The sequence below is a fragment of the Xiphophorus maculatus genome, chromosome 14 (genome assembly GCF_002775205.1).
Source record: "Xiphophorus maculatus strain JP 163 A chromosome 14, X_maculatus-5.0-male, whole genome shotgun sequence".
Taxonomy (NCBI): Eukaryota; Metazoa; Chordata; class Actinopteri; order Cyprinodontiformes; family Poeciliidae; genus Xiphophorus; species Xiphophorus maculatus.
This window is the reverse complement of record NC_036456.1, coordinates 18,274,247-18,285,985: the sequence shown is the minus strand read 5'-3', so window position 1 is coordinate 18,285,985 and position 11,739 is coordinate 18,274,247. Positions and strand designations below refer to the sequence as shown.

Here is an 11,739-nt window from a genome sequence, read left to right as displayed (position 1 = left end):
TGAACTTCTAAAAAAAGATAAAAAGAAAATGATATTGTTCTTAAAAAAGAAATATGAACTAGATGGACTATAATATGCATTGATAGTATAAAAAGAAAAAATACATACATTAAACATTCATAGAGACACGATACACGTTCATGAAAGCTGATTGGTCAATAATGCAGTTTTAAATTGCTCAGAAGAAGAAGAATAAAAATTAGAATATTTTAAGAATATTTTAGCTTTAAATGTAATGCATATTTCTAATACTATATTAATATTATGAGAAATAATTCTAAGAAAAAAATAAAATATGGACTAAATTATATGGATTAAAAGAAAAAAAGAGTATTTATAATTTATTGTACATACCATACATTTGTAATATATCTTATTTTTATTATACTTTGATATGATATGAAATGTATATATAATTTATTTGTTTACAGGGATTTCAGATTGATCATGCAGTGAGATATAAACTATAAAAATATTTACAGAATATAGAATATTTTCAAACCCAATATTTTTAAAATATTTTTTCAGTGTTGCATAATTCAATAACTTGATTTACATTTATATTATATACATAATATGCTAAGTAAGTATGTTAAATACCATATAATATATTGACACAACATTACATTAAAATATGAAATTATATAATATTTGTGACTTTAGATTACTTGACATGAAATTACTAAAAATATATTCCACAATAATATATTCTTTAAAATGTTTTTTTTTTTTTTTATTTTTTTTATTTGTGCATTAACATTTTTGTTGTTGTTGTAATTTTAAGTGGGTTCCAGGAGTCAATAAATATTAGCAGAAGGATTCAGAGGCTGTAAATGTGACCTGCTGAGGAAGCTGCTGTTTGCTAATTATGAGCGAATAAACACCGATAAGTTCTGCATCGCTGCTGAAAGTCTCAGAGATTCTCCGGTTTCACTTTGTTTCTCTGCTGCACACAGAGAAAAGCCTGATTAGCCTCATTCCTGCTCACATCAGCGCCGTCTTCTCTATTTTTCACCATCAGTCGCCTTGTTGTTCTGCAGACAGACAGACGAAGAAGAGAGAAAGAGAGAGAGAGGAAGAGGAGGGCGTTTGAGCTGCGCCGCGGCTTCAGAGGAGGAGAGACGTTTATTCGGCTGCTGAATGAAGGAGAGGATGAACACACACAGAGGAACCTCTCGGTGAATCAATGAACGGAACCCGACCTGGACTCATTCAACTGCACGGAACCGGTGAGCAAGCACAAAAACAAACAACAAAAAAACAGCAGCGCATGTTTCTCTTTTTTTTTATGCTGTTAAATGAATATTGGCCACAACTGATGGTGTGCGGATGCGTATAAATAAGGAAGAAGAGCGCAATGTAAGAGGGAGCCGCCGGAGTGAGGGCAGCGCTGCCCTCAGGTGTGCATGCGGCGCCGCAGAGCGCAGAGCGCTGCCCGGTCCGCGGAAACGCCTTCAATTAAGCGCGAAAACCGGCGCGCGTTGTTGTTGTTTTTTTTTTTTTTTTCGTGCGTGAGACGATTTTCCCTTTGATCCCGCACGGCACGAGTGAACGAGGACCGAGCATTTCACGGAGGGATGACTGGGGTCAGGAGCGGGCAGCGCACCGAAGAGGAACCATGAGTTCAGGCTGCTTAGTTGTTTTTAAAAAAATTATTATTATTATTTTAAAATATTCTTGAATGATTTTATAAACAATGCGAGGCAAAGCTATTCACAGGGATATGTTCACATTTTGTGACGTCAGTATGGTTTATTGAGATTTCATGACAGACCAACACAAAGTAGGATTATGACGTGAAGCCATCAAGGTTTCTCTTTGTTTTGGTTTTTATTCATACATAAAAATCTTAGTAGTATTTGCTTGTGTTCAACTAGTGGGGGATATTTATCGTATGGTTTTCACTTATCATGATACATTTCTTAAGATTTTTGACTGATCATTATCACAGTAAATTCCAATTAATGATTGGAAATCCCTAGATTTTATTTTTACTGGTTTCCTTCACTGTTTGTTAATAAAAGTGTATCAATAAATAGGAAAATAAGATTAAATGCAGCTACTGTGTGCAGTTTAGTGACAGATACATTTTTTTCTGTCTGGTAAAGAAGTGCATTACAAATGGGAACTGTTTTTCAAGAGCAGTATTTGTGTTTGGGAAGCTAACAGTACCATGCAGTCACAGCCATAGAGTTACATAAAAAAGAAATAATTATCAACACTTTTATTATCACAATGCTGCCTCAATATATTGTTATATAACTTCACTTCTCTACCATGTCTGGAGATTTCTGTCCATTCTTCTTTACGAACCAGCAAAATCTCAGTAATGTTGGAAAGAAAGTGTTTGTGAGCATCAATTTTCATGTCTTACAATAGATTTAGGTCTGGACTTTGACTAGACTGGTGTTTTTTCACAATGTGGGCTGCCAGGTGGCAGCAACAAAAAAAAAAATCACCATAATAATTTGAAATCAGAAATTTTTGTTACACTTCTTTGTAAATCTAATGTTTTTCAATCATCATAAAGTATAATTTCCTGCTCAAGAAAATCCCCACAGCATGATGGTGCCACCACCATGTTTTACTGCACTGTTGGAGTGTTTAGTTGATCTTGGCTGCTTCTTTGATCAATACTCTCCTGATCCAGGGTGCAGTTTAGGTTAATAGCCATAAACTGGTCTGTTTGCAGGTCTGCATAGCAAAAAGCCCAGTGTTGATTGAACAGAGCTCTGAGATGTTCATAGCTTAGAAACTTGTTTTATACACTAACTCTGTTGTAACTGTCTCTCTGACTTGTCTCTCTGGTCTTCATGAAGCTGTTTGCTCACTAATATTCTCTAACAAACCTCTGAGGATAATCAGGAAAACTCTGAATGCGATTAGTGGCAGTGGATTTCATTTAGGGGCATCAGGGAAAAGAGGGTGGACACAAATGAAAGCCAACCATTTTGGATGTTATTCCTTCAAAAGGCTGGAACTTTGACATCGTATATTACTTTGTGTTGGTCCACCACCTAAAAAAAAAAAAAAAACACCCGGTAAAATCTGTGAAAGTTTTTGGTGTGATAAAATGTCAAAATGTTCAAGAGGTAGGAAAACATTTTCAAAGTCCTGTAGGCATGAGGCAGGTACCGGTATCGAGGCATCGAGTTACAGCTTACAGGCACAGCTTTCTTCTGCCCTGCCTCCACCTATTGCTGCCCTGCTGGTCATCTTTTCCATTAGTTTGCTCTACTTGATTCATGTCTACTCCACTTTTTACAATTTGAGTCATTCTAGATTACCATGGAGAACCACCTCAATGGTAAACTACTGCCTACAGCTCCGTCTCTATTTATCACAAAGCCTAAAAATGTCTCCACCTTCTCATTCATCTATTGTTTTCAGGTTACTGCTGGTGGTTTTCTTAAAATGGCGGGTTTGATTCTTGTACCAGACTCAGTCAACGTCTGACCAATCAGAAAGTTTTGTTATGTTGCATTTTCACCTTGACTCGGTTTGCTGGAGTACATACAAACAGAGAAGTTAGTACCAGTAAATGTTCACAGACAAGATTTTAAAATTGGACAGACGACACATGACAATAAAGCAGATCTTCAACAGGTTTGGTCCTGCAGTGTTTGGTGTTCAGCACACCACACATCGACATGTTTAACTCACAAACATTCAGATGTCAGACGGGAAAACATGAGTTCAGAGTAAACAAACATGGCTGACAAGAAAGAAGTATTGGCGAAGGTTTGTGGAGTTTAACAGAGAAAAGGCGATATAAAGACATCGCCAACGTTCACCAGACTTTCTGTTTTTGTTTTCTGTGTTTTGGGTTCCCATAATACAGAAAATAGCGAGGTAGCTGTGTTTCCGCTACCTGATCGGCTACCTGTCACATTCAACAGGCTGCGTTAGTGGGAGAAACATGCTGCGATATCTCACCAAGACAATCCAACATGTTGGATATTCCAGACTTTAGACGAGAGCAGTTCCTTACCACACATGTGTCACCGGTGGACTTCTGTGTCCACCGGTGACAAACCACGACGACACCAAGTCTGGATTCGGAGGCGGTCTCTGTTTATTTAACCCAACAATCAGGAGATGTTAGCATGTGCTTCAGTTCTCCAGTCCAATCTATGCAAAATAATAGTGTTAGCATGCATTGCACATTGTGGTCATAACAAAACCAAGCATTTAGGATCATCTAATGTTATAAAGGTGTAATAACAACTCAAGTGAAAATATTCCAACACCTATCATTAATACAGAAAGGAAAAATGAACATTTGAACAAAATAAATAAAAGGGAAGAGAAAATGAATAACCTAATAATTATAATTGTCCTGGAGGACCCTGAACAAAGAAGAAGAAAGTGAGGGAGAGCAGGAGGACCAAACCCCTTATAATAGGGGAACACAGGAATAATCAGGTATAAACAGACAAATGCATTAAAGAACACATTTTGTGTAAATATACAATTCAGACCCAGTTACACATGAATATCAAGAATATCTTTTAAGATTATCATGATAATCAGAGAACTTTTAAAATTGTTGGAAAGGGGAAATCAGGTCAAAAAAATTGGCTTAATTATCTTACCGGCTTAATTGAAATCCCTGCAAACTGAGTCAAGCCAAGCAGAGTAGAGAGAAAGAGGGTCTTCTTGCTTTCAACAACAGCACATTTATGCGTTTTTAAATATTTTCTGTCATGGCAAACACAAAGCTATTCAGAGTTTTCACTCAGGTTTATTTGATGACGGTGCGCTGCCGGCCCACGCCTCGTTGGATGTGTTCATGTTTATTGTGGTTTTGATGGCAAAAGCTGAGAAGTTGGACACATTTTGAGAACACATGGCCACGTTATGGTGATGAATCACGAGCGATTGTTCAGCCAAGATGAGATGATAATAGAAATTTGGACGATGTCAGTTTATGCGTGATGATGATTACAGGAACGTTCTCCAGCTATTATCAATTATTAACCTCCAAAAAATATGTCACTAACTTAATAATTCAGGGACCCAATCTGTCTTGGCGAATGTGGGCTACTGATGAATTTGCATATTTAAAATAATAGCAGCCTCCGTCACCTGCGATAAGCGTTTGTTTTCCACAGCTTTGGTTCTGCCGAGCCTGCTGTTCTTCTGAGTGGGATTTTACCGACCACAGCTGTGAATGTGGGCAACACCTGCAGGGTTTTAGAGAAGGCTGAACGGAGTGAGTTCAGATTATTTTTTATTGGCATTAGTCCACTGGGTGCAGAATCACTGAGTAAAAACCTCATGTATTTATCCAGACATCCATACGGAGCTGTGGTTAGCTGTGGAGATGCTGGAAACATCATCATTAAAGGGGACCTGTTATAAAAAAATTCTAATTTTGCACGTTTTTATTTTTTCATTTGGATTTCTACTGCTTCTAAAAACAACCCAAGCATTAAAAAAATACCACCCAGTCATATTTTGGAAATAACATCATGTTTTTCTTGTGGTTTCAAGAACCCCCCCGATTGTTGAGTCACAATGGTCGGGGCCTACGCTGTTACCTAGCAACCCCAGTGGAGTTCCAGCACGTTTGTTCAGCTGGTTTTACCGCTGTATGTGGTGTACAATGGCTGCTAGAAAAGACAAATGTTTTGTTGTTGACTTATCACCCAGAAACTACTTGCTGCATTTTTGTAGGCTCCACTTCTGCTTTTCAAAAGTGTACGGTTATATAATTGCCTCTCTGTTTGCAGATATGATTATGTGTGAGTGTAAACGTTGAGTTGGGGGCGTGGCCAGCAGCAGATTATTTGGTTTTAAAGTGGCAAGAGGCTCTAAAACAGCTCACTCTGATAGAAACTCTATATCTCATTATCTAAGAAGAATTTTGTGCAAAAAATGTTATGGCCAAGTTTTGTATCGACAATAGACCTACCCTAGCCTGTTCAGGGAAGCATAATAGGTCACCTATAATATTTATCCTAACTGTCATAGTTGCCCCTCTGCCTCTTCCTGTGTATTTTTTGTGTACAATCGACACCCAGAGTCTCTGTCTGCCTCTGTCATTGTGCCAAAAATAAACACAACACTGTCTTCGCCTTCCCTGCTTGTTTGCACTCTCTTTGCCTTGCGACTGTATCCTCGGCTAATCCATTAAGTCCTCCAACAACACGCCGGCTTCCCTGCTGCAGAAGGTGGTAACCCACAACCCGGCCCGCTATTCTGGTCCCGGATAATCTGGTTATGTGTTTCGCTGGCTCCAGCCATCGCTTGTTACTAGTTACCTAGGCCTGCGTCTGCTGAAATCGACAGGAAATACCTGGCTGTAATCCTTCTCTCTCCTCTGTGTGACACTGTGTGTGTGTGCATGCAGGGGTGCGTGTGTGTGTGTGTGTGTGGTCGTGTGTGTGTGTGCGTGGGCATGCGTGTGTGTGTGGTAAATGCTTGCAGTGTCGGAGGAATGGTTAGCTGTGGAGATGTGATTGTGTTGTAAATTGTTATGCAAAAGAGGCTTGTGTGTAAAATGAAGACAAGGAATTGGGAGGAAATGAAGAAGCATGGAGGGAAGAAGCCATGAGATAATAAGAAATGCAAATATGTAAGAGCAAACAGAAGAAGACGTCGATAGGGAACCGGGTCGTGAGGTTGGGTCGGTCCGACTTCTTTTTCCACGTGAAATATTTCAAACTCTGAGGAAAGTTTACACTCTTTATTGGGAAATCTACCGCAAACTATCAAAACATTAGGATTAGTGGGCATTCATGATGAATGCAGGTGTTTATTTCTGCTGCATTTCTACCATGATGGGCTTTGACTAGACCATGGGTGTAAAGCTCCAGTCCTCAAAGACTGGAGGCCTGCTAGGTTTTAGATCTTCACAGCTGTGAATCCATCCATCCATATATTTAACCATCCAGCCACATTATTACTGATCCATCCATCCAGCCATCCATCCATCCATCCATCCATCCATCCATCCATCCATATATTTAACCATCCAGCCACATTATTACTGATCCATCCATCCAGCCATCATCCATCAATTTAAAATCCATCCATCCATCCGTACATGTATTCATATATCCATCCATCCATCCATCCATCCATCCATCCATCCATCCATCCATCCATCCATCCATCCATCCATCCATCCATCCATCCATCCAGTTTTTGAACATTGGCTGAACTCAGGAAATTTGAGTCTGGAATTCGGAAATTCTTCTAAAAAGTGTTAATTAGCAGTGCTACAATAATTTGATGCCTGAGAATCAGCTAATTGTGATTTCTGCAGAGCAGGAACTAAACAAACTGCTGAATATTACACCGAGTGCTTCAGTCTGGTTCATCATGAGCTGCTTCATCCTTCCAAGTCCTAGAAATCGCTCTGTTTGGCAACAAATTGGATGAAAGTGGCACTGAGGTGAAGCTTGAGGAGCGACAAGAAAAGAAGAGGAATAAAATGTTTCATGTGGCTGAGCCGACCTGCTCGGCCCAGTGAGAGATATAAAGGTGCTTAAAGGTTAGCACTCCTCAAATTTATAGATGGCTTCAGTGCAGAGAGAGTAATAATTGATTTTTTTCCCCAGGGAATGTGGCTTTCTTTAATAGTGGAAGAAGGAACAATATATTGACCAAAGTCTGTAAGCATCTTCAACACTTTCCACTGCTTTAACAGGCTTTTATGAGCATATTTTATGAGTTATTTCTAATTTCACATCAGAATATATCAGATGCCTGAACTGATAAGGTTTAGGATTTAAGACTCGAAAGCATGAACTCTTGTTACCTTTAGCATAACAAAAGTTAATTATATGGCATTAAAGACACAACAGCAACAATTTCATGCTACATGGATGCATGATCTCTTACTAGATCAAGTTGTGTGTATGCTAACGCTATACTTCATCAGCCTGCAGCCGTGATAACACACTTTAGTCATTTGGAAATGTCTCTTTAATTTATCCTCACTTAATGGCAGACACTGAGGGGATTTTGTACATTTTAAATGAAGACACTTTCCAGACATGCACTGCATTTAAAGGTTGGGTGGACTATAAGAAAGCTTTAAGTGAGAGATGAAAGTTTAATGATCACTGTGGGGATATGCATGGGAAAACAGGCGGTTTTTAGCTGTGGGCATCAGAGGCTTAAAGAGCCTCACCGTCTTAAACAAAGTGAGGGTTATCTTCCATTTAGCAAGGAAACGGATCAGTGCAGCAACAAAAAGGAAACTCAAATCCGTACATTTTGTTATTAAATAGTTTCTAGTTGTTCTGTGATTCACACTCAACAGTCTGATTACAAGTCCTGATGTTATCTAAAGTTTGAATCCTTTAAAACTAGCCTGAATTTAGTGATAGATACTACTAGTAGTTTGAAACTTCAGCAGAAAATCTAGAAAATTACAACCTTATATCCCCATAAAACTTTTCACCAAACACAAAAAAATGGTTGGACTTTTTGGTTGAGGAAACACAGCAGGCGGAGATTTATTTTCAGCATTAGTCCCCAGAGATGCAGAAACCAAAATGCCCATGATTTGACTCCCTGACCAGACTAACGCATGCGTCTTGAAAGTTTAGCATCTAGATTTAAAGGTCTTTAATTGAAATACCCACACTCAGCTTGCACACCCTGACAGGAAATCTAAAAAAAGAAAAAAAAAATCTGCACACATTCAGACCATTGCAAACGATATCAGAACAACTGAAGGCAGATGAATGAGTTTCCACACATCACTGCCGTCCCACCAGATGATGTTTAAAGATGAGCGGGGTCATTGATATGCAGAAAGGCTCTCCTTTCTGCTGCTTAGAATAGAAAACAACATCGTGGCGTGGAGCCGAACGCATGACACACACTTCCACAGACAGCAGCGTGAGTGTGTGATGTAAATGCATCAATTCAGAGCATGCTGTACTGGAGATGTCATATTTGTTGTTGGAAATTGTTGTTTCTGCCTTAAATTACATCTCTCTGAAGCTTTGATTCATTGCAGCAACATAAAGATGCAAAAGGGAAGAAAGAAAAATCAAAAAACCACCCTGTTGCTGTTTTCTTTCTCAACCTCTCGGGCCAGATTCGGTGCAGTCTGCTCTTTTGAAACCGTTAATGGGAAGCATGTTGCAGGAAAGAAAAAAGTGAACAATAACTTACGCAGCCGACTGTGAAAATGAAGAATTCAGTGACCTTTAGAGACCCTGGAGCAACCAAAGTGAGTCCAACACCAGGGGGCAGATTGGTGACGCCGTCAATGCGTGAGCCGCATTTTGCAGGAAATTTAAAATCTAATTAGTCCTCATCTCTCAGTCTCATCTCTGACTCAAATGAAGGCTTTGATACAGTTTGCTACTGAATGCCTTCTAGAGAATCCAAAATAAAGTAGACCGAATGCCTCTTCCATTTTAGTCTCCTCAGTGTCTTCACTTTTATTTTTTATTCCAGCGTTGAGTGCTCTGGAAGAGCCACGCTTGGAGAGAGAATGGTGGCTGTAGATTCTGTTTTATTAACGGTTATGGCTTCTCCTGGGAACGGATTGGGGCTTCAGGGATTGGACACGCTCCAACGGGCTTCATGCGAAGACAGCCGCTGCTTTTAAAGGAAGAACAGCCCAAATCAAACGGTTGTTAAGCAGATGAGACGCTTTTAATTTCAGCAGCAGGTTTATGGTTTGACTCTCGTCCACTCCTCCCATTCGAGGCCCTGTTATTTCTCTCTGCCTCCACCCTGTCAGTCTTTAATTTAACCCTCCAGTCTGCTTGTTCGACTCACTCCATCCGCCCCGTCGTCGTGTTCTAGCCTCTCTTTTCTATACTTCTGGCTGCAATTGTTGCTCAGCATGAACTTCGGATGAGCAGAAAAGTGAGTGTCCGGGATTGGATGGTTTCATCAGAATCTCTTCTGGACAGCAGAGACGGTCATGTCAACCAGAAGTTTTTATTACCGAGGTGTTTTAATGTCCAAATATGAAACTTCATGATGAATTTAAGGCAGATGTTCCTAGAATCTGCAAATATGTTATGTTATTTATGTTATTTATGTATGTATGATTGTATGTATGGATGGATGGATCAGTGATAATGTGGTTGGATGGTTAAATATATGAATGAATGGATGACCAGATGGATGGATGGTTGGATGGATGACCAGATGGATGGATGGTTGGATGGATGACCAGATGGATGAATGGATGGGTGGATGATCAGATGGATGGATGGATGGATAAATGGATGGGTGGATGATCAGCTGGATGAATGGATGGATGAATAGATGGATGGATTATGGTACATCTCTGCTCTCTCTCTTTCATCTCTTCTTCTCTTGCTGTAATTTAATCTGTTTCTTACATAATCAGAATATTGGTAATTTCTCCTGTTCATCCTGGGAACAGCAGCATCTAATCTCAGAGCCATAATCCATCCAGGTAACCTTCAGAGCTGCTGCGGCTCGGAGCTTAGAGAGAGGATTGATTCCTGCAGAGTTTCTGTCTGGTTTATCATCATGAAATAAAATAAAACTCCTTTTTTTGTTCCTTTGTTCTTCTCATCTGCGCCGTCTGCCTTTATTTGCTGCCTCTATCCCTCCAAATCCACATTTCTCTCCCCGTCTCTCTGTCATCCTCGCTCTATCAGTTTTGTTTTCCAGGTCGGCCATTACTCCGCTCTGTCTCCTCGCCTGTCCACTCTCTGGTTGTTTACTACCTTCCTCCTCCTCTTCATCCCCTTTTCACCAAAATCCTCCACATCTTCCCCCAACTTCCTGCTCCACCTTTTATCATAATCCAAATCCAGGAAAAATCTCTCTTTCCTTGTGTTTCTTCCTCACATCATTTGTATGTAATCTGTCACGGCATCATAAACTAGAATTTGATTTACATAATCTGATAAAAGAACACAAAGTCTGTCCATCATGGCTGCTGCCTGATTCTGCATGCGCCGTGGCTGCATGACATGCATGCATGATTGCTAAACGGTTTTACATGTCTGGATTGCATGTTTTTGTGATTTATATATCAGCTGATTTTTTGTCTCCTCTTGACTAGATTTTTAAAAATGGAGGAAGATCGTAAGCAAACGCATGTTGTGCTGGTTTTTGAAAATGCTTTTAACATTTTTCATCATATTATTCCCACAGATTAAAACTGGATTCCTACACATTTTTATATTTACAATTGCATACCTTTCCAGATTCATAATTCCAGATTATTAGCTTATAATTGAGGATGTTTTCTTCTCTCCAGGTATTCATATGGAAAAACCTGGCTTTACTTAGAGTAAATGCATAAGCAGATGTAAAGTGGAGCTGTGTAACGATTATTTCAGTAATCGGTTGATTATTTTATTAATTATTCTAACGATTAATCAGATAAAAAAAATTAACATTTTTCATTCAACTATTTAAGCTTTTTTTATACAGCATAATAAACCCATTAAGGAAATGCAAATAACCAAATTATTCCTTTTTTTAAATGACAAAATAAACATTTTATTGCCTCGAATTCAACAACACAGCTTTCCTTTAGTGAAAACTTGATCATTTGTAGCAAAGGATGCATCTGCAGAACATAAATACAAACAAAAAACTATTTTTTAAAATCTTTATAACAGATTATATATACATTATTGTAGAGTTTTGGTTTAATTAAAACTCTGAGTGTGTTTTTCTTTCAGCAACTGTGTCTGTATACTTCAGTTAACAATCGATTACTAAATTAGTCGACGATTCCTTTAGGAATCGATTAATCACCATTAATTTGAT

The 11,739-nt window shown here is 39.0% G+C and overlaps 1 protein-coding gene across 2 annotated transcripts in view; it reads left to right on the top strand.

Moving 5' to 3' along the window:
• Window positions 1–1,095: 1,095 nt before the first annotated feature.
• Window positions 1,096–11,739, top strand: part of LOC102233577 (sodium/calcium exchanger 1-like) — a 108,721-nt gene continuing 98,077 nt past the window's right edge. For both annotated transcript variants that reach the window (XM_005799595.3, XM_023346171.1), the window contains exon 1: window positions 1,096–1,229. The gene's annotated coding sequence lies outside the window, so the exon portion shown is untranslated. The remainder of the gene's footprint in view (window positions 1,230–11,739) is intronic.